Genomic DNA, 25,631 nt, shown 5'->3' with positions numbered 1-25,631 from the left:
CAGAATTACCATAGGACCACTTAAATCACATTCCGTTGGCCAAAGTAAGCCACAGGTCAGCTTAGAAAAATTACATTGAGAAGGGTGTGTGTAGAAAGAGGGATGAGCCAGTGTAACAGAGGGGATATTCTTGCCTTATTCCTGACTTCAGGAATTCAACAAGAATGCTTCTAATACTGTCCCATTAAGAATGATGTTAGCTGGGGGATGAATGAGCAATTTTAGTATCATTTTAAAGAAGTATTCATTGAGTATGTCTCATTCGTTATGTTGAATATTGTTAAATGCCTTTTCAGTTGGTATGGAAAATTGTATGTGTGTGTGTTTCCCTTAGACCAATTAATGTCCTGAATCTAATTAACTGACCTCTTAATAGTAACCATCTTTTAAATCTTGTAATAATTCTCATGTAGCCATATATATTCTTCTTTTGTGCTACTGACTTCTGTCTGTGAATATTTTCTTTTTATAGTTTTTGTTGTTGTTGAAATTGATTTTTTTCTGTCTTGCCAGTTTTGAAATCAGTATGCTTGCACCATAAAAAGAATTTAAAAATTTTTATACGCCCTGGAGTATTTTAAATACTACTAAATTATTTGCTCTTACAGATTTGGCTGGTTTGCTGTGAGACCATTTGGATGTAGCACTTTTTTTTTTTTTTTTTTTTTAGTTTATGTTATTTTGTGGAAATCAGTCTGTTCAGATTTTTCTGTCTCTTCTGAGGTCAATTTTGTTGAAAGTTTTTCCTGAAAGAGCCCATTTACCCAGGTGTTGTTAATATTTGCATTGAATTGAACAAAATTTCTCTTAGCATTTTCTTTAATTTCCCAGTTTATCTGCCTATTTCCTCTTTACTTATTTTGTATGTTTGTATCTTTTTTTTCTTATTTTGATTCTCTTGTGACTTCTCTGTTCTAGTCTTTTTTCCAAAGTACTAGCTTTAAAATTCTTTAATTAATTTTAATAGTTTTCTATTTCAATGTACTTTTTATTAATTTTTACTTCTATTTTCTTTTGGCTTATATTTTTTATTTGTTTTTTCAAAATTTTTGAGCCAATCATTTCATTCTTGTCTGTCGATGTCATTCTTGAAGGCACTTTTTTTTTTTTTTCTGAGCAGATTTAGCTGTATCTAATTATTCTGATAAATTATATTTGAATTATAAAACATTTTGGTTGGCACTCCCATTTTGTAGTTTCTAGGAGAAAAAGAATTTGTCATGTTGCTGTTCATTTTTAGTTTTGGTACATTATAATTAGAGATTTACCAGTGCTATTTCATATTTCGGTATATATTGATGTTTTTTTCTATGGTCTCAATTTTTTTTCAATGTTTATTTATTTTTGAGAGAGAGAGAGATGGAGAGAGAGACAGAGACAGAGCATGAGCAGAGGAGGGGCAGAGAAGGAGACACAGACTCTGAAGGAGGCTCCAGGCTCTGTGCTGACAGCTCAGAACCCATGAACCACAAGATCATGACCTGAGCCGAAGTCAAAGGCTTAACCCACTGAGCCACCCAGGCTCCCCTGAATTCTTTACAATTTTGATGAGTCTTTTTCTTTTTCTTTTTTTAAAGTTTTATTTATTTATTTTGAGAGAGAGAAAGAGAGAGAGAGAGAGAGAGAGCATGACCAAGGAAGGGGAGGAGAGAGAGGGAGACACAGACTCTGAAGCAGGCTCCAGGCTCTGAGCTGCCAGCACAGAGCCTGACACGGGGCTCAAACCCATGAACCATGAGAGCATGACCGGAGCTGAAGAGCGTGACCTGAGCCGAAGATGGACACTTAACCAACTGACTGAGCCACCCAGGCACCCCTCTATGGTCTCAATTTTTATTGGCAATTGTTAAAGCTGTGGTATGGGCACTAGGAAATAAATTTTAGCTCTATTTCCAGAGTACATAATTTGAAATATAAGAATGTAATTGTATTAATCAATTCTTCTGCATGTTTGGTTATTTTTTTTTTTGTCCTTGATCTTCAACTGGCAAAGGCAAGATAGTCGCAAACTACATGTGCATTACTTTTTGTCTTGTGTCTTTTGACTTTTTTTAAAATTAATAGATGTTGATGTTACGTAGAGAATATATGTTCATAATTGTCATGGCAGCGTTACGAGATGCCCCTTTTAGCATAATAAATTGTTATTCCTAATTTTGTGACCTGAATTCCACCTTGTCTAATTCTCAGTTTTTTTGATATCACCTTAAACTGAGGCACTGGAAGAAAGGACCCACACACCTCACCTTGATGCCTTCTCATCGTCCATTTGTGCCTGCAAACTACCTCATACTCATATTCACTAACAAAACCAGGTTGGAAAGTAGATGAAAGGAACAAAAAAAAAAAAAAAAAAAAACCAGATGATTCCTAAAAGTAAACTAAATTGAGTTAAAAATTTAGTGAAAGTCTTGAAATATAAAGTCTGGATAAACTTCAAGAAGATAAAACCAAAGCCAATGACAGTAATTTGAGAGGAAATTTTAAAAAATGAGATAATCAGGAGCTCTTGGGTGGCTCAGTCGGGTGAATGTCTGACTCTTGATTTGGGCTCAGGTCCTGAACCCAAGGTTGTGCGATCGACTCCTATGTCGGGCTCCACGTTGAGCACGGAGCTGCTTAAGATTCTCTCTTTTTCCTCCCCTTCTCCCCCACTCATGCATTCTCTCTCTCTCTCTCTCAAAATAATTAAAAAAAAATTAGACAACCTGATCAGAAAATCTAGTATCAGACTATTAGGAATTACAGAAATCAAAAAACAAACAAACAAACAACCCCGCCGCCCCCCCCCCCAAAAAAAATCCCAAAAACAAAAAAACAAAACCAGGAACAAAGGGGAAGCATTTACAAATACTTCCAGGAAATTTCTCTGACCTCAAAGACACATGTCCCAAATGCCCAACAGACACTGGCCCTAATGAATGACAAAAGATTCAAACTCAGCAACGTCATTGTGAAATTTCAACCCATCAAGGATAAAATCCTATAGGGGGGAAAAAAGGAGAAATATATTACGGGTGAAGGAATGAGCGTCAGAATGGCATCAAGTTCTGCACAGAGCACTTTAAGCACAGCCTGGGGAAGTTTGCCCCTCCGAGATGCTGTGCCCCGTATTAGCTGCCTGGTTGGACTCATGGTGAATGACTGCGTTATATCTGAAAATAAAAATGCCATAACGGTTAATGATACTTGTAGGCAATGTTACAGAAATAGAGCTGAACCAGGTGGTCCCCAATCACCATTGCAGTCAAGAGTCTGAAATACCCACAGCAGGTAGAAGGTGAGCAACCATCCTTAGAATGGGGTGTCCATTCATTTGTTTGGCACATCGTACAATCAATACTACTATATAGACTCTGCAGGATTGGGACCTGCTCTGTCTGTTCACTAAGGCACTTTGGGCATCTGAAAACTTAGGTGGTGTAAACAGGTCCTCCATAAATACATTAAATAAATAAATGAAAGGACGTTTCATCTCTGAAGCTCTTCACTTCTTCTCCTATGAGGAAGGCAGATTCTATGTAAACAAATGTCCATAGATCAGCTGGAAACAGGAGCCTCCTGGTGTGGGCATGAATCAGAGTTGGGAAGGAACACAGGGGGATCCAACCTTTTCAGGTACATATTTAGAATTCGGATGTTCCCCTTTGGCCTACTTCATGGTACATACTTAGCTTTCATTGATAACAGAGAAGTTAGTCAAACATTTGGAAACACAGAGGTATTTAATAATAACACAAGAATGCTTGTTATTAGAAGCCCTAGTTTCTAACACAGGCCCCCTTATTACTTTAGGTTTGGTTTTCCAACTATATTCCAACTATATAGGTTTTCCAACCTATTACTTTTGGTTTAGGTTTTCCAACAGTTTCAAATACATGTTTCTTCGAGAAGTTGGCACGTCTATTTTCAGAGTTTGAAGAAAACATATTTTTGGCATTGATAGAGTTTTTGTCTTATTTGGTGGTATAGTTTCTTCTTTTCTGGCATTTGTCTTTTCTTCTTATTTCTCAGGCCTGTAATGCATTTAATCTCTTCACTTGTATATGCCCAATACAGTGTTATGAACCCTGGAAGGTCTCGACTAAATACTTTTCAGTTAATGTGCTGCCATTTCTATCCACTTTCATTTGGATTAAAAAAAAGTCCTCCCGTCTCTAGCAGATGCCTAAGGTGCCCCACAGCACACTGCTGTGAGATTCGTCAGCAAACTTGCCAAGAAGACTGAAGGTTCCTCCCTTTTACCTTGAAGAAATGTCCCCAATTTAAAAGCCAGCCCCAGACACATCTCTTCCTCACCCCCAGGAAGAGGGAGCAAGGAAAGCTGCATCATATTTCCACTTAAAATCTTGTTAATCTGATTTTCAATTACTTTTTAAAGTTTTCCTCTGCTGAATGTAGCACATAAGTGCATGTGATTCACTGCGGGGACCAAGGCAGGCCTGCATCAGAAACAGGCCAATCCTGTAAGTGATTAGAAAGTGTCCTACAGGACTATTTCGTGCAAATTGGACTTAGCACAAGATCTGCCTTCAAAGGGCAAAACTGATGGTTAAGTGGAGAAAAATTATTCCCTTATGATTAAAAAAGAAAATGGTATATTTGGTGCAGACTCGCAGCATCGTTCTGATGTTAAAACTTTCTCCCGTCCTGTCTCTGCCTTCTGTGAGGAAGCAGGGAAAGAGAAAACTAATCACGCCCTTTGTGTTCCTTCTCCCTAGGGAAGTTCTAGACCAGTGCTACTCTCAGTGAGGTCTGCTGACAGGCTGCGGTTCCTCACACTGGTGGTGAACAAGACAAAGAACATGCCAGGGGATATAAATCCATCCCATTAAGAAGCACACTTTTTGGCTCAGCTGAAATTCATAATGAGACGTTCTTGATGGAGCAATGCCTTGATTCACATCTTGGTGTAAGCTTCTTGTCTCAATGGGACTGTCACCTCAGGTAGAACTGCTCTAGTCCATGGTAGAAGGAAAATGCTGAGCTCTGACTCTGGAAGAAGCTGCAAAACTACTTTGGGTTTGCAAACGGCAGCAACACATTGGAGGCAGCACAAGAAAAGCATTTATGTTAGGGAGACAGAAGTGGAACCTCGTGGAAATTCCAGAGCTAATATAGAGATGAAAATACCGGAAGCAAGTGCCAGAGACCAGCTCCAGATCCCAAGTGGGCTCACCAAGGCGGCAGCCAAGCTTGTGGACTTACATACCTATACTGTTAAACGGACAGGTTTTGGAAACAGTTCACGCCTTCGCTTTGCTCACAGTTCCTTTTCCCTCTTGACCAGGTCTCTCGCAATATCCTGCACTTAATAAATGGAATCTAAGACTGCCTTTGAGGTCACTCTTCTCTCAATGAAGGCATTAAAGGTAAAGAAAATCTGGAGTTATTAAGCCTTTGCATGGGGATTTGGGGAAACACAAAGCCTTAAGTAGTGTTTTGGCAAAATCTTTTACCTTCCATTGGCAGGGATTAAAAAATCGATTTGAGGAAGATGTAGCAGACAGTGCCAGTTACCGTAGGTGAGAGAAAGATAAATAACAAACACTGTTTAAAACAGACACGAACTAATTGTCTGAGGGACAGATCTGCCCTGCAGATAGGTTTTATTTGGCCTGCACGTTGCTTTCATATATATACACACACACGAACACACACACACATGTAGATACACACATATGTGTATGTATATAATTTGAATTAATCCATGTGCATCAATCCATATCCTATTTTCCACCCAGAGGTATTGGTCTCCTGTGGCTGCTGTAACAAATGGCTAGAAACTTGGTGGCGTAAAACAACGCCTTAACGCTCTTACAGTTCTGAAGGCTAGAAGTCCAAAATCAATTTCACTGGGCTAAAAGCAAGATGTCAGCAGGACGGTGCTCTAGTGGGGGGAAGGCTTGTCCCTGGAATGTTCCAGCTGCTGGTGGCTGCCTGTGTTCCTCGACTGGCCACATCACTCCAAACTCTGGTCACATCGCCTTCTCTTCTGTGTGAAATCACCCTTTCCTCACTCAAAAGGACACTGACGATTGCATTTAGGGCCCACTCAGATAATGCAGGACAATATCCCATCTCAATGTCCTTAACTCAATCACATTTGCAAAGGCCCTTTTTCCATAGAAGGTAGTCTTTACAGGTTCCAGGGGTACCTTGGGGCCTTTACTCAGTACACCGCACCGCATGAAACTATTGGTTGGCTACTTTTGATCTGTAAAAGTGATTTTCATATGGTGAAGTCTAATAGCTGCCAGCAAGTAAATCAGATTTCACACAAATACAGATCTCTCTCTCTCTCTCTCTCTCTCTGAAAATGGGAAGATCTGGATATGCTGGCCAAACCCTGAATAGGAACATGGCTGGATGTCTGCGGCATCTACCCCTGTTCAGGACTCACCTATGACCCCTGACTCATTGCCACACCCATTGATAGTACTTAATTGGATTCTGAATGGATCTGAGTTTATAACCTATGACTTTAAATCTAGACAGAGTTGCCACATTCACACACATACACACCTCCCATACAAAGCACCAAGGGCTCCCTCATGGAAAAAGTACACTTGAGCTGATTCTCATGGGTAGGTCAGGCAGAGTTTGAAGTAGGGTGGAGATGATGGAATGGTAAGTAGGTGAGCAGAATTTGGAGGTTGGAAAGTATTGGGTGCTAAGTCACCTTAGGGCAGCTTAATGTTTCTTCCTGTATTCCTGAAGGCAAGACGGCTCTTACATGATGTTGCTGAACGTGGACCTGGAATCAGGAAAAGCTAAGAAAATCTCCGAATCCCACCTGTGATCTTCACTCTATTAACCCTGTAGCAGAATCAACTGAATAGAACAGCTGGCCAGTCCTGTAAGGCCCTGGAAGGCACAGAACATGTTTCCTTACAACAACTTGCACACACAAATGATATACAAAATTAGAATGACACTCACCGAGAATGAAAAAAAATGTAGTTTGACTTGCTTTCATCATGGTTCCTAAAATGCTTTGTGAAGAGGTATTCGTAGCTAGTTTGGGTTCGTTTTCTGGCACTCAATCGTAATAGTGTTAAATTCTATTATTTTCTGAACTTGTAAATTATACCTTTCTCAAAATCTGTGGAGGACAAAATGTATTGCATTACAAAAAAGTAATATACTTTTAAAATGTGTATATTGTGTCAATCACTAAAAAATGAATATAGCTGAGGTCAAGTTGACATTTTTGTAGCTTTTTTACTGAATCAGAGAGAGGAGGTGGGAGCAGAGATGTGTGGTTGGTACTCCTCTGTGAGTTGGTGTTTTTGAGAAAAGTAAAATTTTGTAAATTCCTTCTTTCTTTCTCCTCTCTCCTCCCTCTCCTTCCTGCTATGTTTTTTTTTTTTTTTTCTTCTCGTGTCGGAAACAAATCTATTCCATGATGTTTTTGTGGGGGGAGAAAGGCTTGATGTCTTGAATGAAAACTATAACGATTGAGTTTGAGTAGTCAAAGCTCTGATGAGACAAGATGAGCTTCTCCTCCAACTCACAATGCTGGGCGGTGGGGGGAACTCAACAGCTAGAGGTCCAGCAATAGTCAACCATTTTCTCTTGATAACAATAATGTGGGTGGTAAGAGTCAGCTTTGTAGGCTCTTCTCTGGAGGAGAATAAGTGAAGAATAAAAATAGACGGTTCGTCAAAATCGTGACTGTGCAAGCATGTGACTTTTGTCTTCACCTTCTCTTCCATCGCATCCTTAAGTTAGTACCTTTTAATCTTTTGTTCGCTAATTCAGAAATATTTCATGAGTATCTACACATGCTTGGCACTGTATAAGTTGATGGGAATATTTTAGTGAAAAGAATAAACAAAATCCCTGAATCCTGAAGATCACATTCTAGTGGGAGAGCAAATAACAATAAACCCAACAAATAAGGGAATGATCTCATACATTTGAAACTGGTAAGATGTCTCCGGGACTCAAAGGAGAATAATAAGGAGCAAGGGGGCTGGGGAATGAGTTGCAATTTTAAATGGGGCAGTAAGATGGGCCTCACTTTGCTCAAAGACCTGGAGGAGGAGAGGGAGGGAGCCACGTGGATAGCTGGAGAAAGAGGAAGAGCATATCATGCAGAGGACAGCCAGGACAAAGGTCCCAAGGTGGGACACACCCGGTGTGTTCTGGGAGCAGTTAGGAGGCCAGTGAAGGAGGAATCAGGAAAGCAGTAATCAGGTTGAACAAAAGGGTCTTGCAGGCTATGAAGGGATTTTGATTTTTACTCTGAGAGGGGATATTACAAGGAGATTTTGAGCACAGGAGTAATATGATCTGATTTGTGTTTACCAGGCTCGCTCTGGCTGTTCTCTGGGGGTTAGATTATAGTTAGTCCAGAGTGGCCGCAGAGGGATCGGAGAGGAAGCTTCTGCAAAGAACCACACGAGAGAAAACAGTGGCTACTCTGGTAGGAGAGTGGAGGCAGACATATTGTTTGAAGGTAGAGTCAAAAGAATGTCCTCACAAAGACATTATGCTAATTAGAACCTAGACCATCGAAATGCCATGGTGTCCCAACTTAAGATAACGTAAGAAGGCTTCAGGGGAAGGACTGTGACATAGAACACAGCTAAAACTCCACATCATGCCTGAAGTGTAGTAAAGTGGCCAAAACAGAAGTTTAAAAAGACATTCTTGGTTTTTTTTTTTTCCCCATTGATTACTCCCCAGGTACAATCTTCTTCATCCTCATACTCTGTCCTTCCCCTGACCCTCAAGCTGGGTCTCTTTGCTTCCCAAGGACATTGAACTCTGGCTCTCAGTTTAGAATCCCCTCGGCAAAACACAAACCGACTAGGGGGCTATTCCCTCACTCTTCAGCGGCAGCAACCAGCTAAGCTATCGGTACGCAGCATGACTGCAAGTGCTAATGCTCCGCTCCCAGCACTTTATTAAAATATTAGCCCAGCAGATACAGATCCTTTCTTGGATTAAGGATGCTTCTGCCAAAAACTGTAATTTTCCTACACATTGTTACAAAAAGAAGTTTGCAGTTCATCTCGTAACCATAGAACATCAGGTGCTTTGGAGGGTTTCTTCCAGAAACAGAGAAATACAGGAGCACATAAGGTTGCACACAGCTAGCCGTGTCTTGGAACCAGCTCATACGGGTTCCTGACAGCCATTCGTCTACACCCTTCCAACTTCTACATTCGGCGACTTCATGTTGTATGGTAGTATGTATACCATAGGAATTACAGCACGGCCAGTCAAGGTTTTAGTTTGCCCCATAGAATTGATTTACCAGATACCCCTGCATACAGGTCTTACTAGTAAAGATGGCAGCCAAAATTATAAAAACCTCACTTTCAGTTGCCAATTTGGAACAAAGCAGATTGAGAAGTCTAAATTAAAATTTTTCATAAAGATAGAAGAGAGATCAAATATGAAAAAGCTACTGTTTATTCTCTCTAAATACAGACTGAAAATGGAACAATGTGGGACTTATGGTGCAGTAGCCCCTTCCCTGGTCCTCCCCCTCATAACTAAAAAACGGACACAGTACAACAAACAAGGATACAAAATTTCTGAAATGTGGAGAGAAGAAAGCGGGCTTCCGGGGATCCTTGGGATGTGGTGGCGCATTCCCTGAGTTTCCTTATTATGTCCCATGTATGCCTGATAGGACACTACAGAAGTCCTCAGCCCAGCACCTCCAACAGACAGACAAAAACATGCTCCTCCCGCCCCGCAGCCAAAGGACTGGGGAAAGGATAATCCGTCAACAGAAAACCTTTCTGACAATACCCTCTACGTGCTAGCCAAACACAAATGGAAAACATGCAGCCCTCTCTGAAGTTTCCAGTTCAGTTTATCTTGCACGACCCCACCCCTCACAGAAGCAGGTGGCATCCTCTGATTTCCCCTGCCAGGTGGTGTCTGTGGGGCTGAGTATGAACTTACTCTGTCACCCCTCACCTAGCAGAGGGAATTAGTGGCAATCTGGTCCGACCACTGGGTAGCGTTGGGGGAACCAAGCAGGCAGCTGATCTTCCCGCTCTGCTTGAAGGAAGCAGGCCATGCCCTAAATCCCCCATCTGGATGTCGTCCATGGGGTCCAGTGAAGAGCGGAAGTTTTACCCCCACCCAGCGGCAAAGGGATATGGGGAAGAGGCGGCAGGCAGGGGCAATCACCACGTAGATTCACCACCTCCCCTCTGATGTCAGCAGGGTCCTGTGGTGAGGCTTTACCCCAAGCTGGCAGAAGTGATCTAAACAAAGTAGGCAAAGCAGGGCTAGTCAGAACATTTATTCATTCCTTTGAATGAGAGCCTTTGTCCCACCCAGCATCAACAAGTCATAACAATGCGGTACAAGGTAGGGGAGTCAAGACACTGTTTCCACACCCTCCCACCTCCCACCCCATGTCAGCACGGCCCAGTGGGGAGCCGCCTCCACCTAGAATCAGCAAAGCTGAAGGAGCTTGTCAAAGGCAGGACTAGCTGGCACTGGGCTCCCTGCCCCCCTCCTCTGGTGTCAGTGGGGAGCTGGGATTCAACACTCACTTTTCAGTCACAAAGCAGTGTGAGTCAGCCTTCTGCTTCTGCCCTCCCCTGATGTCAGGGAGACCTGGTGGAGAGCTGATCTTACACCTCCATTCGAAGATAATGAGCTCGTGTAAGGTGGTGCCTATTCCCCCCCGCCCCCCCCCCTCCACAGAAGGTGTTGGGGGGTGCTGAATTCTCACTGAATGTCTTCACTGAGGCAATGTGAGCCAGTGTCCCACTTTTGCTGGGATGGTGTGAGCACTGCCCTGCAGGAACCTGAACATATTTACCTACACCTCAACAGCAGGGATGCCTGCTAAGTTAGATTATATAGAATCCTGAGTCTCAAAATGTAATATTCAAAACATCCAGAATACAATGAAAAAAAGTTACTAGTTAATCCAAGAACCAAGAAAAATGACAAAACCCAATGAGGAAATACAGATGTCAATAATGGGATGAATCCAATGTTGGGATTGTCTGGAAAGGATTTTAAAGAACTTACGATAAAAGCGCTTCAAAAAGCAATGACAAAGTATCTTGAATTAATGAACAAATAGGAAGTATCAGCAAAGAAATAGAAGTTAGGAAAACAAAAAAAGAACCCAAGGCAGGTGTAAAAACGAGCAATAAAATAACTGAACAAGCCCAGTGCATGAGTGTGTTCTAGAGTGGAGATGACAGAGGACAGAATTAGTGACCTTGAGGACAGATCAATAGAACTGTTCAATCTGAACATACAGAAAAGACTGATAAAAAAAGGACAAAACCTCAGGTACCTGTGGGACAATAACAAGAGTTAGTATTTGTCTCGTTGGAGTTCCCAGAAGAGAGAGAGAGACAGCAGGATTGAACAAGCATTCAAAGAAATACGGTTGGAAACACCTCAAATTTGGCGACACAATCTACAGGTCCAAGAATCTCTGAGGATCACAAACATGATAAACCCAAAGAAGTCCACATCAAGACGCATCAAAATTAAAGTGAAAACTAAAGATAAAGAAAAACACTTGAAGGACATATCATATTACTTTTAGAGAAACACAGATTTGAATGATAACAGATTTCTCATCTGAAAAAAGAGACCAAAATCTTATGGTAAACATCATGGTTAAGTGTACTATTAGAAATGTAGCCCCTGAGGTGCCTGTGTGGCTCAGTCATTTGAGTGTCAGACTCTTGATTTCGGCTCAGGTCATGATCTCAGGGTTGTGAGAGGGAGCCCTTCTTTGGGCTCTGCACTGAGTGTGGAGTGTGCTTGGGATTCTCTCTCAGCCCCTCCCCTGCTTGCACATGCGCCCTCCCTCTCAAAATAAATAAATAAACATTAAAAAACAAACAAACAAACAAACAAACAAACAAAAAACGAGTCCCTGGGATTGGGAACAAGACAAAGAGGTGACTTCACAGCTTCTATTCAACTTCTCTCGGAGATACTAGCAAGTACAATAAGGCAAGAAAATTTAGTAAAATGCTTAATAATTGAGACGGAAAACAATACTTATTTGAAGACATTGTGTATACAGAAATTTCAAAGGAATCTGCAAACAATTAGAATTAAGAATCAAGCTTAGCAAGATGCCTGGATACAAGGTCAATATAAAAAATCAATTTTATTTCCACATGCTAGAAACAAACCAACAGAAAATGAAGATGAAAAAAATCCCTACACACTGTTATAATCAATACTTGAATTCAGTTAGCTAAATAGATAGATATGAAATAGGTAGTTATGAAATACATAATTATGAAACAGAAAATTAGGAATTCACGTAACAAAATTAGTGAAGGTTTCTACACTGGAAACTACAAAACATGATCCAGGGAAATTAAAGATCTAAGTAAATGGAACTATAAGCCATGGTCATGGCTTGAAAGACTCAGTATTGTCAACATGCCAGTTGCCTCCCCCCCCCCCTCCGTTTATCTATAGACTGAATACAATCCTACTCAAAATCCAGATCCCAACAGGTTGTGTGTGTGTGTGAATGTGTGTGCAAATTTTAAAAATGGATTTAAGAGTGAAGGGGGAAAGGCAAAGGGGCCAAAATAATTAAGGTGCTTTTGAAGAGGAGCAACAAAAAGCTGGGCACCTATGCAACTGGACTCCAACACCCACCGAATAACTACAGTAAATGAGAGAGTGTGATGCTGACCCAAGCAAGGGTGGACACAGCGACCATTATGACGGCGGAGAGAATCCATGAACAGGTCTGCGCATGTACGGTCTCCTGACTTGTGAGAGCAGCACTGGGATACCTTGAGGAAAGGACAGTCTTTTTAACAAATGATGTTGGGTCAACTGAATAGCCACATGGCAAAAAAAAAAAAGGGCTTGGCTTCTATTTCACCCCCCCACAAAAATCAATTCCAGATGAATTGCAGGTGAAAACACGCATGGTATCACAATAAAGATTTTAGAAAAATGTCCTCATGAATATGGGCAAGGATTTCTTAAATGTGGTACAAAAAATACTAGTAATGAAGGGCAAAAAAATTGATAGATTGCATCACATTAATATGACAAATTTCTGTGTAGTGTTAAGGGAGTGAAGAGGCAAGCTGTGGAATGGAGTTATATTATTTGCAATACATATATCCAATTCATGCCCATAATAGAATATACATATTTTATTTATTTGATGTGTGTTAATATAATATAAATTGTATATAATATATACATAAATATATAATGTAATAATATTATGTATAAATATGTAAATTCTATTAAGCAATAAAAAAGCAAGAAAACCAAAAAAAAGAAGAACAAAAGACTTGAACAGACTCTTGCAAGAAGAAGGCATCACTATGGTGAATAATGAAAAGATCAAGGCCATCAGTCATCAGGGAAATGCAAAAATAAAATAAAACCACAATGCATCACTTCCACACACCTAATGATTGCAATGAAAAGGCAAAAAAGATCTAGTGTTTGTGGGACAACCGTGATCTCTTGCACGCTGCGGGCGGGAGCGTAAATGAGTAAACCACAGCGGAAAACAGTGTGGCAGTATCTGCTAAATCGGGACATAAGCAGACCCTAGTTTCACTTTTAGGTATACGCGCGACAGAAGGGCAAACATATGTTCACCATGAGCACATATGAGGCGGTTCCTAGAAGTGCTTCTTGTAATAGCTCAATATTGGAAGCGATCAGATTGTCCATCAAAAGCTGGCTGACCTGAAGGGGAGTCATGGTCACAAGCAGGAGCCCTACAGCAGAAACCGGCAGAGACCCTGTAGCACGGGACCTTCAGGGATCTGAGAGTCTGGAGGGGTGGGGTCATTGGATGCCTGCAGAGATGCCCCAAACTAATAGTTTAGCACAGACCAGGCCCTGCTTCGCCGCTTCCCCCATCTCCGCATGATGTCAAATGAGACCAATGATGAGAGACAAAAAGCTCTCTGTTGCCTGAGCTTAAATCTAAAAAGCCCAAGAGTAACACTTAAGTGACTGAATTTCTTTATTTTTATTTTTATTTTTTAGCTTTTTAAAATGCTTATTTATTTTTGAGACAGAGTGAGCGAACGAGCTAGCGCACGTGCGTGCGCACAAGCAGGGGAGGGGCAGAGAGAGAGAGAGAGAGAAAGAGAGGGAGAGAGAAAATCCCAAGCAGGCTCCACACTGGAGCCCCTCTGGGGTAGAGGGGGTAGGGGAGGGAGGAAGGGACGGAGGGAGGGTGGTGCTTGATCTCACAAACCGTGAGATCATGACTTTGAGCCCAGCTGAAATCAAGAGCCCAGGGCTCAACCAACTGAGCCAGCCAGGAACTCCAAGTGACTGAATTTCTTTGGAATATTTTAGATTCACCTTCCTTTTTTTCTTTTTTAAATTACTTTCTTGCTTCTTGCTACTTTTTAAAAAAAAAGTGTGGTAAAATACACATAATATTTACCATCTTAAACATTTAAAAAATATTTTTTTAGACAGAGAGAGAGAGAGCATGAAAAGGGGAGAGGGGCAGAGGAAGAGAGAATCTCAAGCAGGCTCCATGCTCGCATGGATTCCAGTGCAGGTCTTGATTCCGGGCTTGATCCCACAACCCTGGGATCATGACCTGAGCTGAAATCCAGTCAGAAGTTCAACCAACCGAGTCGCCCAGGTGCCCTGTATCATCTTAACCATTTAAAAGTGTACAGCTCATGGGGCACCTGGGTGGCTCAGTCAGTTAAGCATCCAACTTCTGCTCAGGTCGTGATCTCACCGCTCGTGAATTGGAGCTCCGCATCGGGCTCTGTGCTGACAGCTCAGAGCCTGCAGCCTGCTTCAGATTCTGTGTCTCCCTCTCTCTCTACCCCTCTTCTGCTCTCTCTCTCTCTCTCTCGAATATAAATAAAAATTAAAAAAATAAAAAACGTATAGCTCAGTAGTATTAAATCCATGCATGTTGTGCTACCATCACCGTAAGGACTCTCTTCATCTTATAAAATGGAAACTCTGTACTCATTAAACGCGAACGCCCAATCCCTCTTCCCTCCAGCCCCTCGTAAACGCCATTCTACTTTCTGTCTCCGTGAATTTCACTACTCTAGGAATCTCATATGAATCATACAGTAGTAATCCTTTTGCATCTGGCTCATTTCACTAGGCATAATGTCATCAGGCTTCATCCATGTTGTAGCATGTGTCAGGATTTTCTTCCTTTTTAAGGCAGAATAATTTTCTTCCGTATGGATGTACCATATTTTGTTCATTCACTCATCCGTTGACGGACAGTTGGGTTTCTTCCGCCTTGTGGTTATCGTGAATAATGCTGCTTTACGTATGGGGTGCAACTGTGTCTTTGAGCTTTTGCTTTCAATTCTTTGGGCTCTCTACCTGGAAGTGAAATTGCTGGGTCCCATGATGACTTTATGTTTAAATTTTTAAATTAATTATGATAAAGACCACCGTATTGCTTTCCATAGCAGCTGCACCATTTTACATGGAATGTTTTGGATAAGTTTTTAAATAAAAAGGAAACTCAAGACTGAAGCAAAATTCAATTGTAGGAAAATAAAGAAAATTAGATTTATTTTCCACACCAGTGTTTGTCGACTACAGAAATGGATACCTGCTGTACTAGTTTGAATTAAGAATTCTGTTTTCTGCCTCCTGAAGTTTGAATTCATTAACTTGCTCTTTATTTTTTTTTCTAGTTTGCAGATTGCCTACAAAGATGATTTGCATGAATTTTTGCCTTGGCCTTCTGTGTCTCAGTATCATGGAAACAGCCTTTTCCCTAACTTTTCATAGTTTCGAGAAGTAAGCAGCAGCTTTAACGAATGGTCTTTCCTCCAGACATCCTCCTCCTTGACATCTCTGTTGGACTGGATATTGTGGACCAGCCTCTTTTAAACGTTGGCAGTCCCTGGTTTCTGTTCCTATTTTCTTTTGCACTCCTCTGACCGCTCTCTACCTCCTCCTGTTCCCAAAATATCCACGAGGATATGCCCTTTGCCTTCCTTGCCTCATTGACACTAGCAGTGACCTCTGTGGCCTGTGATCTGGGGGAACCCTGGGAAAGCAGAGCAGAGGCTGAGAGTAAGAAGCCTCTTGACATTGATACAGCTCTCTGTGGCCAAGTACACGGAGTAGCTGAGTGAGTGGGAAAGCCAGCGTTGAGATAACTCAGAGGTTCCTGCCTGGGCAATTGAGTTGTTTCACCATTTGTGGAGGAAGGCAGAAGGAACGACAGGCTCTGGGGGAGATAATAACTTCAGTTCTAGACATGTTGAGTTTGAGCTGCCTGTAAGACATTCAGGTGGCATCTGCTGAGGTCCTATCATCTCTCACATCTACCTCTGTACGTCCCCTCCTGCCAGCGCCCTTGTCACCCTTCACCCGGCCCCCCCAAACAGCCTCTGACAGGCCTCTCTGTCTCCTGGTGTCTCCTTTCCATTCCAAACTACCCTGTGCTGCGAGATTCATCTTCCCAGAGCACGACCCGTGCTATCACGTTTGCATGTCACGCAGCACACACTGCTACATGGTCACATCGCGTGCTAGCCTAGACCACGTGTCACACAATACACACCGCCGCAGCCCAGATCGCATACTCCCCGACACCGCATGTCATACAATACACGTCGCACACGGTCACATCATATATTCTGATCACGTAGCCCATGCCACATAGTACACACTGTCATATCACATGCACACATCACATGATGCATCACATCCCATGCTTTCATATGTCACACCACTCCACCGAGTACACACTATCACATAATCGTATCACATGTGAAAACTCACCCCTCAACAACCTTGAAGACACCACCCATCCTCCTATATTTAGGGTAAATTTCCTACCCTGGAATTCCATACAAGTTGGGAGGTTTTTGGTTGAAAGACACAAACCTTGACTTCAAATGTCTTAAGCCACAAGGACACTTAATATTTTTATTTATGCCCAGTTAGGTGGATAACATTGACTCCAGCTTAGAGAAGAAGAAACTGAGACCCCAGATTCTTCACTGACTTACCCCGCACAAAACAGCTAATGCCTGTTAGAGTCAAGAATTAACCCCAACTTCACCATCTCCAAAGCTCTACTCTATACCCTCCTGATTTGAGTTTGCCTTTGCTTATCCATTGCTTCTTCTAAGACGTTAGGGACAAGGAGATGTCACTGGATGTCAGGACCAACATTTTTTCAATTTGAGCCAGTGAATTGAAAATTCCTTTTGGGGTATCAGCTGTGTCCCAGAACAGTGGGACACATTAAACATTGCTTGGCCCAGGGGTGCCTGGGTGGCTCAGTAGGTTAAATGTCTGACTCTTGATTTTGTCTCAGTCACGATCTCATGATTTGTGAGTTTGATCCCCTGGTCAGGCTCTGCACCGACAGTGTGGAGCCTGCTTGGTACTCTCTCTCTGTCTCTCTCTGCCTCTCTCTGTCTCTCTATCTCTGTCTCTGTCTCTGTCTCTCTCTCTCAGAATTAAAAAAAAACCAAACAGTTGCTTGGCCCAGTTCTTGCCCTCAAGGAGCATCCAACCTGGTAGGACAAAGAAGGCATAAAAGCATAAGTAACCTCTAGACATCAATAAAAAGGGTCAAGTCTGAACTTGTTTAGAGCAGAAGAGAAGCTGATCGCTTCCTGCCTGGACCTTGTAAGTGGGTAGGATTTTCCTAAAGTGAGTGGGAGGAGTATTCCAGGTGAAATCAACAGTGTGAGTAAGGACACAGCAGAAGGAATTCATTAGTGGTCATAAAGCAAGAAATCCTCTGCCTGCTACCTTTTCTGCCACCTGTCCCCCTCTCTGCTCTGTTACAAGGGAAGAGGAAGGCATGGCTTGGCTGCATTCCTCCCCATCCTAAACCCTCCCTTCTTCTTGGGACTTCCCTCTGACCTGTCTACCATCCATTTTCTCTACAGTCACAATCTCTCCCTCTCTATGGACTCCTCTGTAACTGCATCTACACATCATTAAGAAAGAAGTACTTCAGCAAACACATCTGCTTCCATCTCTCTTCTTTTCACAGTCTGCTTTCTTTTCTTTTTTTTTTTTAATGTTTTTACTTATTTTTGAGAGAGAGAGAGAGACAGAGACAGAGACAGAGACAGAGTGAGTGGGGGGAGGTAGAGAGAGAGAGAGAGAGAGAGAGGAAGACACAGAACTTGAAGCAGGTTCCAGGCTTTGAGTTGTCAGCAGGCTCCAGGCTCTGAGCTGTCAGCATAGGGCCCGATGCAGGGCTTGAACTCATGACCTAAGCAAAGTCAGACACTTAACCAACTGAGCCACCCAGGCGGCCCTTCACAGTCTGCTTTCTTAGGAGAAATATATGCCCTCACTCTCCTTCTTGGCCATCATGATCTGCATTTCATTCCCCATTATGCCTCTTCATGTTTGCACCAAGATCCCCAAAGGCATCCTTGCTGCTAAAGGCAATGGTCATTTCCAGACATTTATGTCCTTGATCAAGCAGCAGTATTTGGCACTGGTCATGCTCCCCCTGGAGGGCTTTTCTCTGACCCCACCCATCCCTCATTTCCCTCCTGGTCACTTACACTGATGTCATTTGGAAGGTTCTCTTTCTCTGCCCTGACCCCATCCCCTTAAATGCCGGTGTTCCACATGGGGTCACCTAGACCTGCGAATACTGTCACTACACACTCTGACCCAGTATCGCCAGCTCCTGCCTTGACCTCTACTAACATGAGTGCCATTTTATGTCTACGGGCCAGAGCTTTCTCCTGAGCTGCAGACTCAAATGGACATATCACAGTGATGTCCCCAAGAACTTCAAAGTCAACATGTTCAAAACCAAACTCATCATCACCTCCTCCCTACCCCTGTGTCTACCCCTCTACCTATTAGTCTTACCTCCATAAACTGCCACCCACCCAGAACCAGAAACTTGGGGCTCACCCTCAATACCTCCTACCTCACACCCCACCATGGCCAATCTATGACCACCTCTTATGGATTCTAAGTTTCAAACACACATCTCTCCAGCTTTTCTCACCATCCCTCCTGCAACACCCTGCTAAGCTCATCGTATTTCCCTTACCTGAGTAACTGGTGCAGCATACCCAACATAACTCCCCACTTCCAACCTTCCTCCCTTACAGGTTGATCTTAGCATGGCAGCCCAGACTAACTTCCTAAAATTCAATTCCTCAAAACATTTCAATAGGCTATTGCTTGTCATTCTGGATGATCCAGGTCACCTCTCCTACCTCACCTGCGACCATACTCCCCTCATCCTGGAACTTCTTTTGTTTTCTAGAATGTGCCATTCTCTCCTCTGCCTCTGGGTCTTTGTAGGTGCTTCTCCCCTTTGCCTGACACATCCCCAGCTCTGCTTCCCAAAGGCTTTCCTTGGTATAGGAGACTCCCAGCTTCTCCATGACATCCTCTACCTCCCTTTCATGGTATGGATCTTATGATTGTTTGGCTGTCTGATTCAGGCTAGACTGTGGGCAACATGAGGAAAAGGTCTGTGACTAATTCATCGGTTGCTGAGTCCCTTGGGTCTAGCACTAGGCTTGGCACACAGCAGACCTTCAACTTTGTGTTAAATAAATAAAACGACTCTGGCAGATTCACTTTCTTTCCACGTGAGCTGCCAGAAAAAGACAACCAAAGATGGTGAGTTGACAGAATAAGAAGAAGATGCAACCAAGAGAAGACATTAGTATGAAGAAGCACCTAGGCCTGGAGTTGGAAAGTCTCCATCAGTGTCAGAGACTTGCAGAAAATTTGAGCTGAAGGAGCCATCCGGACGTCAGCGCTGCTCAACCCCCTCACTTGACAGATGAGGAAATGCGCGTGTCACTTGCCTAAACCTGCAGTGGAGCTCACCGAGAACCAAACTCTTCGGTGCTTGGTGATGGTTGCAGGCCACGAAGCCACACAGCTCCTAAGGATTTCATGGCTCTTCCTACAGCTGCGGCTAGCACCGGCCCCAGTCCCAGACAGGGAGCTGGCCCAGACACACAGCCACATGTGCGTCGTGGTTCCTACAGCCTCCGCCACCAACCGCATCTCATTTCCCTCAGCAGACCTGCCCGGAACCAAGAGTACCTAGGAGGCCGCTCTACTCTGAAGCACCCCTCATGCAACCCAGGTAAAATAAGTGAACCCCCTCTCAATTTCCTGTCATCTTTTGCCACAATGACAACATGCTCATCTATCAGACTTCGAAGTCTCCCGTCTTTTTGTGCCAGAGGCTGACACTAAAACCCTTCCTCCCCTGATCCAGTGCTGCTGCCAGATTTTTTAAAAATGTTCTTTCCTGGTATCTGTCTGTCGTCATCAGACAATTCTTCCATAAAGTGTCCGTGTTGCACTCATTTCTCTTTCAAAGCAAATAGGACATATGTAGTCAGTGCTGCTTTAAGAACAGTACTTCTAGAACTCACATGAAAACTTGCCTACTGGAAGCCAGATGCACACAAGGAAGGTCTGCTCAGGCTGGAGCCAGGACTGGGAGATTTTGGTTGACCTTCCCAGCAGACAGAAAGTTCTGGAGGGTCCATAAGGAAAGGAAGAGAGAGCCTGAAGCTACTTCTCAGAGTGAGGAATGAAGTCAGTTCTGTCTCCCTCTTATAAGAGACAGAGAGGGGAGACCTTCTCCGGAAGGCAGACAGAGCCTGTCTGTGGGAGTGGGCTGGGTGAAGTGAGACATGGGAGACAGAGGGGCTGGGAGGCACTTTCACAAGAAGATTGAGAACTCAGACCCTGGCTTAAGATTCCACTTCTGGGGAGCCTGAATGGCTCAGTCGGTTGAGTGTCCGACTCTTGATTTTGGCTCAGGTTGTGATCTCACAGTTCGTGACTTCAAGCCCCACATTGGGCTCCATGCTGCCTACACAGAGCCTGCTTGGGATTCTCTCTCTCTCTCTCTCTCTCTCGTTTTCTCTTTGGGCCTCCCCCACTTGCTCTCTTTGTCTTTCTCTCTCTCTCAAAATAAATAAATAAACTTAAAAAAAAAAAAAAGATTCCACTTCCTGTACCGGGAATGTAGCAGGTGGGAGGAGCAGAGGCATCAGTCGTGGGGCCCGGGACAGACTGCTCATCTGCAGATGGGAGGGGAGTCACAAACCCACTGCCTTGCTGTGGGGTGGCTGGCACATTGCTGTCTGCTGGTGGACAGCAGAGGCCAGCGAGCAACAGTCAGCCTAAAACATTTACTTTCTGGCCCTTTATGGAAGAAGTTTGCTGACCCTGGCATAGAGAGTCTTCTGGCCATCTGGATGACTCAGAGAAGTATTGCATTGAGGGTATTTCCACTTACAGAACAGCCTTCATGGCCCTGGGTGCAGGTTCTGTAAAAGCCCAGGAGGGACCAGACCCCCCCTCTCTGAGGTTGAGGTGGGACTCTCTATGGGACTCTATGTCCCAGCCTCACCCTCATGGGAACTCAGAAGTCATTCTAGTGTTCACAATTAGCCTTGTAAGTACTCGACATTCTCAGGGTGGGTTTTTTTTTAATTTTATTTTTAATGTTTATTTATTTTGAGAGGGAGAGAAAGAGCACACAAGCAGGAGAGGGGCACAGAGAGAGGGAGAATGAGAATCCCAAGTAGGATCTGCACTACTAGCATAGAGCCCGACATGGGGCTTGAACTCATGAACCGTCTGATCATGACCTGAGCTGAAACAAAGAGTTGAAACCTTAACCGATGGAGCCACCCAGGTGCCCCGTCAGGGGGTGTTTTTTAATGAACCACATTTTCCAACTGAAAGACTAATATGTACATGTGAGTTTTTTGAAAGAAGTTATACAATGAGAAGAGTCTTCCTTCTACCCTAGACTCCCAATTCAAAATGACTGTTATTGAGAGTTTCTTGTGTATCCTTGTATGTGTGTGTGTGTGTGTGTGTGACCTTTTACTTTATACAAGTGGAAACAAGTTGACACCATTATTCAGGCTCTTGCTGTCTTGCCCCTCCCCTTTTTTTTCACTTAGTAATATAATGAGAAGTTCCTTCCACATCAACAAATACAAATCTGGCTCCTTTTTAATCACAGCATTGTATTCCTTTGATGGAATCTAACCCATCTGAACGAACGAATCGCTTATTAAAAAAAGAAAAAAGAGTTGTCTCTAGTGTTTGTCTATTGTAAACAATTCTAAATTTAAAATCCTTTTACAACTCCTTTGTACAAAGAGTGAATGTAATTGGAGCGTGACTTCCTGGCTGTGGAATTGCCAAGGTAAAGGGCAAGTGAATTTGAGATTTTTATACGGTCTGACAAACAGCCCCCCCAGAAAAGTTGCACTGATGCATGTTCTCACCAACAATGAATAGGAGACCTTTCTCCCTAACATCTTCCTTAACATTAAGCCTATCATTACTAATTTGGTGGGTGAAAATGACATTCCATTGTACATCATTGAATACCATTGTATAAACTGTCATCTTTTATATTTATTTTTATAGGATCTGCCAGTTCATGTTTTTGTTCATTGAGATGTTAGAGTTTCCCTTTTTAACACCTCCCACACCTCATTACACACACCCCCAGAATACAGGGACTTTATCTGTCTCATTTGCCCACTGTGTATCCCCAGAGGAAAGCCTCGAGCTGTACCTGATATGTAGTAGACGGATAATAAGTATTTGTTAAATGAATAAACAATTTTAAAAAATCGCTAATACAATTAAGTCCTTTGACTGTCACTATGTGTTGCAAATCACTTTTTTCACTGTGTTGTATTTCCTTGGTTTTGTCATTTAATATTTTGCAATGTAAAAAGTTCATGCAACATTTCCATGATTAAGGACATCATTCTTCAATTTGTTTAAAATATATTTTGCCATAAGTTATGTGGAAGGGCTCCAACTTAAACTTCTCTGCCTTAATGTGTTTTCAAAGACACTTACATGGGCCTCTTCCTAGAATGCCTTCTGCACATTGGTCGATCCATTAAACTTCATTGTAAGCACACCATGCCTTTATCTCAAGGCTCTGGTTCACATTCCTGAGAAGTAGTCTTAACATTGCAGGCTTTTGTACTTGGACACAAACAAATTCATCAGCTATTCCCACAGTAGGCTTCACTAGGATGGAATGACGGGAATGGGACATTGTGATCAATCTGGAATGCTGGTTGGGGTAGAGAGAGAAGGTTGGTGTAGAGAGCCAAATGTACAGGAAGAGGACATTAGAAAACCCAAGGATTTCTTTGCTTATTTCACAATAGTTCTGGCACTGGCTTAATTAGGATATCTTCTAAGGTATGTGCAATTTTATTTTGGATTTTTCTATGCAACACGGAGATATCAATTCTGAGCCTCTTTGCCCTTGAGATCTAGGGGGGATTGGGCAGTGAGAACCCTAGCATTTTTGAGAATTCCTGGAAGTCTTTAGTTCTCCTGCTTTCTCAGCCTCTTCCACTCCAACTTATTCACCATTTTCTGTGGGATGCCTCGTATGAACCCCAGTGGAAACACAGATCTTTCTCCACTGTCATTACCCACAATCACAACAGAAATCCCCAAGCCAAATCTTTGTGCATCTAATGGAGTTTACTGAAGACATTTTTGGGTAAAACTTTCTGTCATGATGGCATCACCATCCTTCCCTTCACCCTAACCCTCTATCTCTGCTTCTCATCCCCCCCCCCCCACCGGATTGGCTTGCAATTTTTCTCCCTCTGTGAAGACAAGTAGCACACCCCCACCTGCTGAAGTTTCATCTAATGGAAAAAGGAGCGTGGGTCACCTTCAACACAAAATGTAACACAGGACACCATTAGTACAGAATTTTTCCAACAAAGACAGCTTTGTCCCCAAATGGAAACCTGGCACCACAGATCATAAAATGTTCTCCACTTGTTGCGCGTATGTTACATTTTTACAGGCCCACTACTACTTTCTCCCATCATGCTCCACCTACCAGCGCAGACAAGCATCTGTGGGCACACGCTTCTCTCTTTGCTTCTCCTTATCCACTAAAAAGCAACTTATCAACCAATATGAAAACCAAGTGAATCAAAGTGACTGATAGGCTTTGGGGAAATGGCGGAGTTTTTTCTGGTTTCTTGCGGTGCAGTAGATTGGACAGATGAGGTCTAGGCCTGATCCAGAAATTAGAACTTCTCACCTAGTGGAGCAGACACTTAGTGGGCTAAGTGGTCACTTGATGATTTGAGGTCTCAGAAGAAAGTCCGGACTGGTAGACAAAAGGCAACGGATAGAAAGGGATGGTCTAATACTTCCTCTGACACTGGGGGGATCTACATAGACTTGGTCACACAAAGTCCAAACAGGTGGACAGGGGCCAATGACAGCGAACCCAGCAGCTAATCACACATGAGTGGCTTCACCTGGTGCCTTCCGTTGTGGGTAATTGTATATCTACACTGCCAGCGGGGGGCGGGGGGCACCAATGAACTCTGACACCAGGGAGCAGAGCCCTGCTATATTCCATATTCTAACAGGCAGAACTGTTGGCTTGGAAAACAGGATGAAGGAGTCTGAAGAAGTGAATCGGGTGTGTCGTAGTCTCCTAAAACTGAAAATGGAAAAGAGAAACCCAATGGGAAGCTAAACTTCATCATGAATCTCTGGAAGAGGGTTCAGCAGACTATGGCCCATGGACCAATCCAAGCCACTGCCTATCTTTGTAAATAAAGTTATATTGAAACGCAGCCACACCCAATCACTTACTTGCATATTGTCTACGTCTGCTTCTTTACTCTGACATCAGTAGTTGAAACAGAGATCACAAGGCCTGTGAAGCCTACAATATGCACTACCTGGCTCTTCACAGAAGAAAGTTTGCCTACGCCTGCTTTTGAATATGAGCTCCCAAGAGCAGCAAGATTTTTTTTTTTTAACGTGTATTTATTTTTGAGAGACAGAGAGAGACAGAGCATGAGCACGAGCAGGGGAGGGGCAGAAAGGGAGGGAGACAAAGATTCTGGAGCAGGCTCCAGGCTCTGAGCTGTCAGCACAGAGCCGGGCATGGGGCTTAAACCCACAAACCACAAGATCACGACCTGAGCCGAAGTCGGACGCTTAATGAACTGAGCCACCCAGGCGCCCCCTGAGAGCAGCAAGTTTTGTTCATCTTGTCTACATCTCTGTTTCCAGCATCTACAAAAGTGCCTGGCACATATTAGGTACTCAGTCAGTATTTGCTAAATGCACAAATAGGCAAATAAACACACGAAGTCCTGAATGTCAGCAATCTCCTACTTTCCAAGCTCCTTTCTCCAGACGGCAGGACTAGTCATGGAGACTACAATCAGGTCCCTCCCAATGGTGGAGAGAGCAAGGTCTGTGGAGAACATACCAGAACCTAAAGACCATCCCGTAGGCAGAGGGAGGTTTTCAGACGTCCGTAACTGCTTTACCAGCAGAAACTTCCCCTGTGTGTCTATTTCTAGAAATTCAGCCTAATTTTAAATCTGCAGAAGTAGCTAAACAGCCTGATAGTCACTAATGAATTCTAATGGTTAATTATGCTTAGTCTCTTAATGGTTTTCTCCCTCCATCAGGGCCCTCTGTGCTGGCTCTGCTCAGAGGGCACAAAATGATACCTACTGATACCTACTGATTGCGTTTCTTAAAAAAAAAAAAAAAAAAAGCTTTGAGTTCACCGCACTGTGGAGGTTTCTTTTCTTTTTCTTATTGATCTTCTTCGTTTTTGCTGATAACTAAGAGCTGATAGGAAG

The sequence above is a fragment of the Leopardus geoffroyi genome, chromosome D4, assembly GCF_018350155.1.
Source record: "Leopardus geoffroyi isolate Oge1 chromosome D4, O.geoffroyi_Oge1_pat1.0, whole genome shotgun sequence".
NCBI classification, from domain to species: domain Eukaryota; kingdom Metazoa; phylum Chordata; class Mammalia; order Carnivora; family Felidae; genus Leopardus; species Leopardus geoffroyi.
This window is presented reverse-complemented; position numbering follows the sequence as displayed.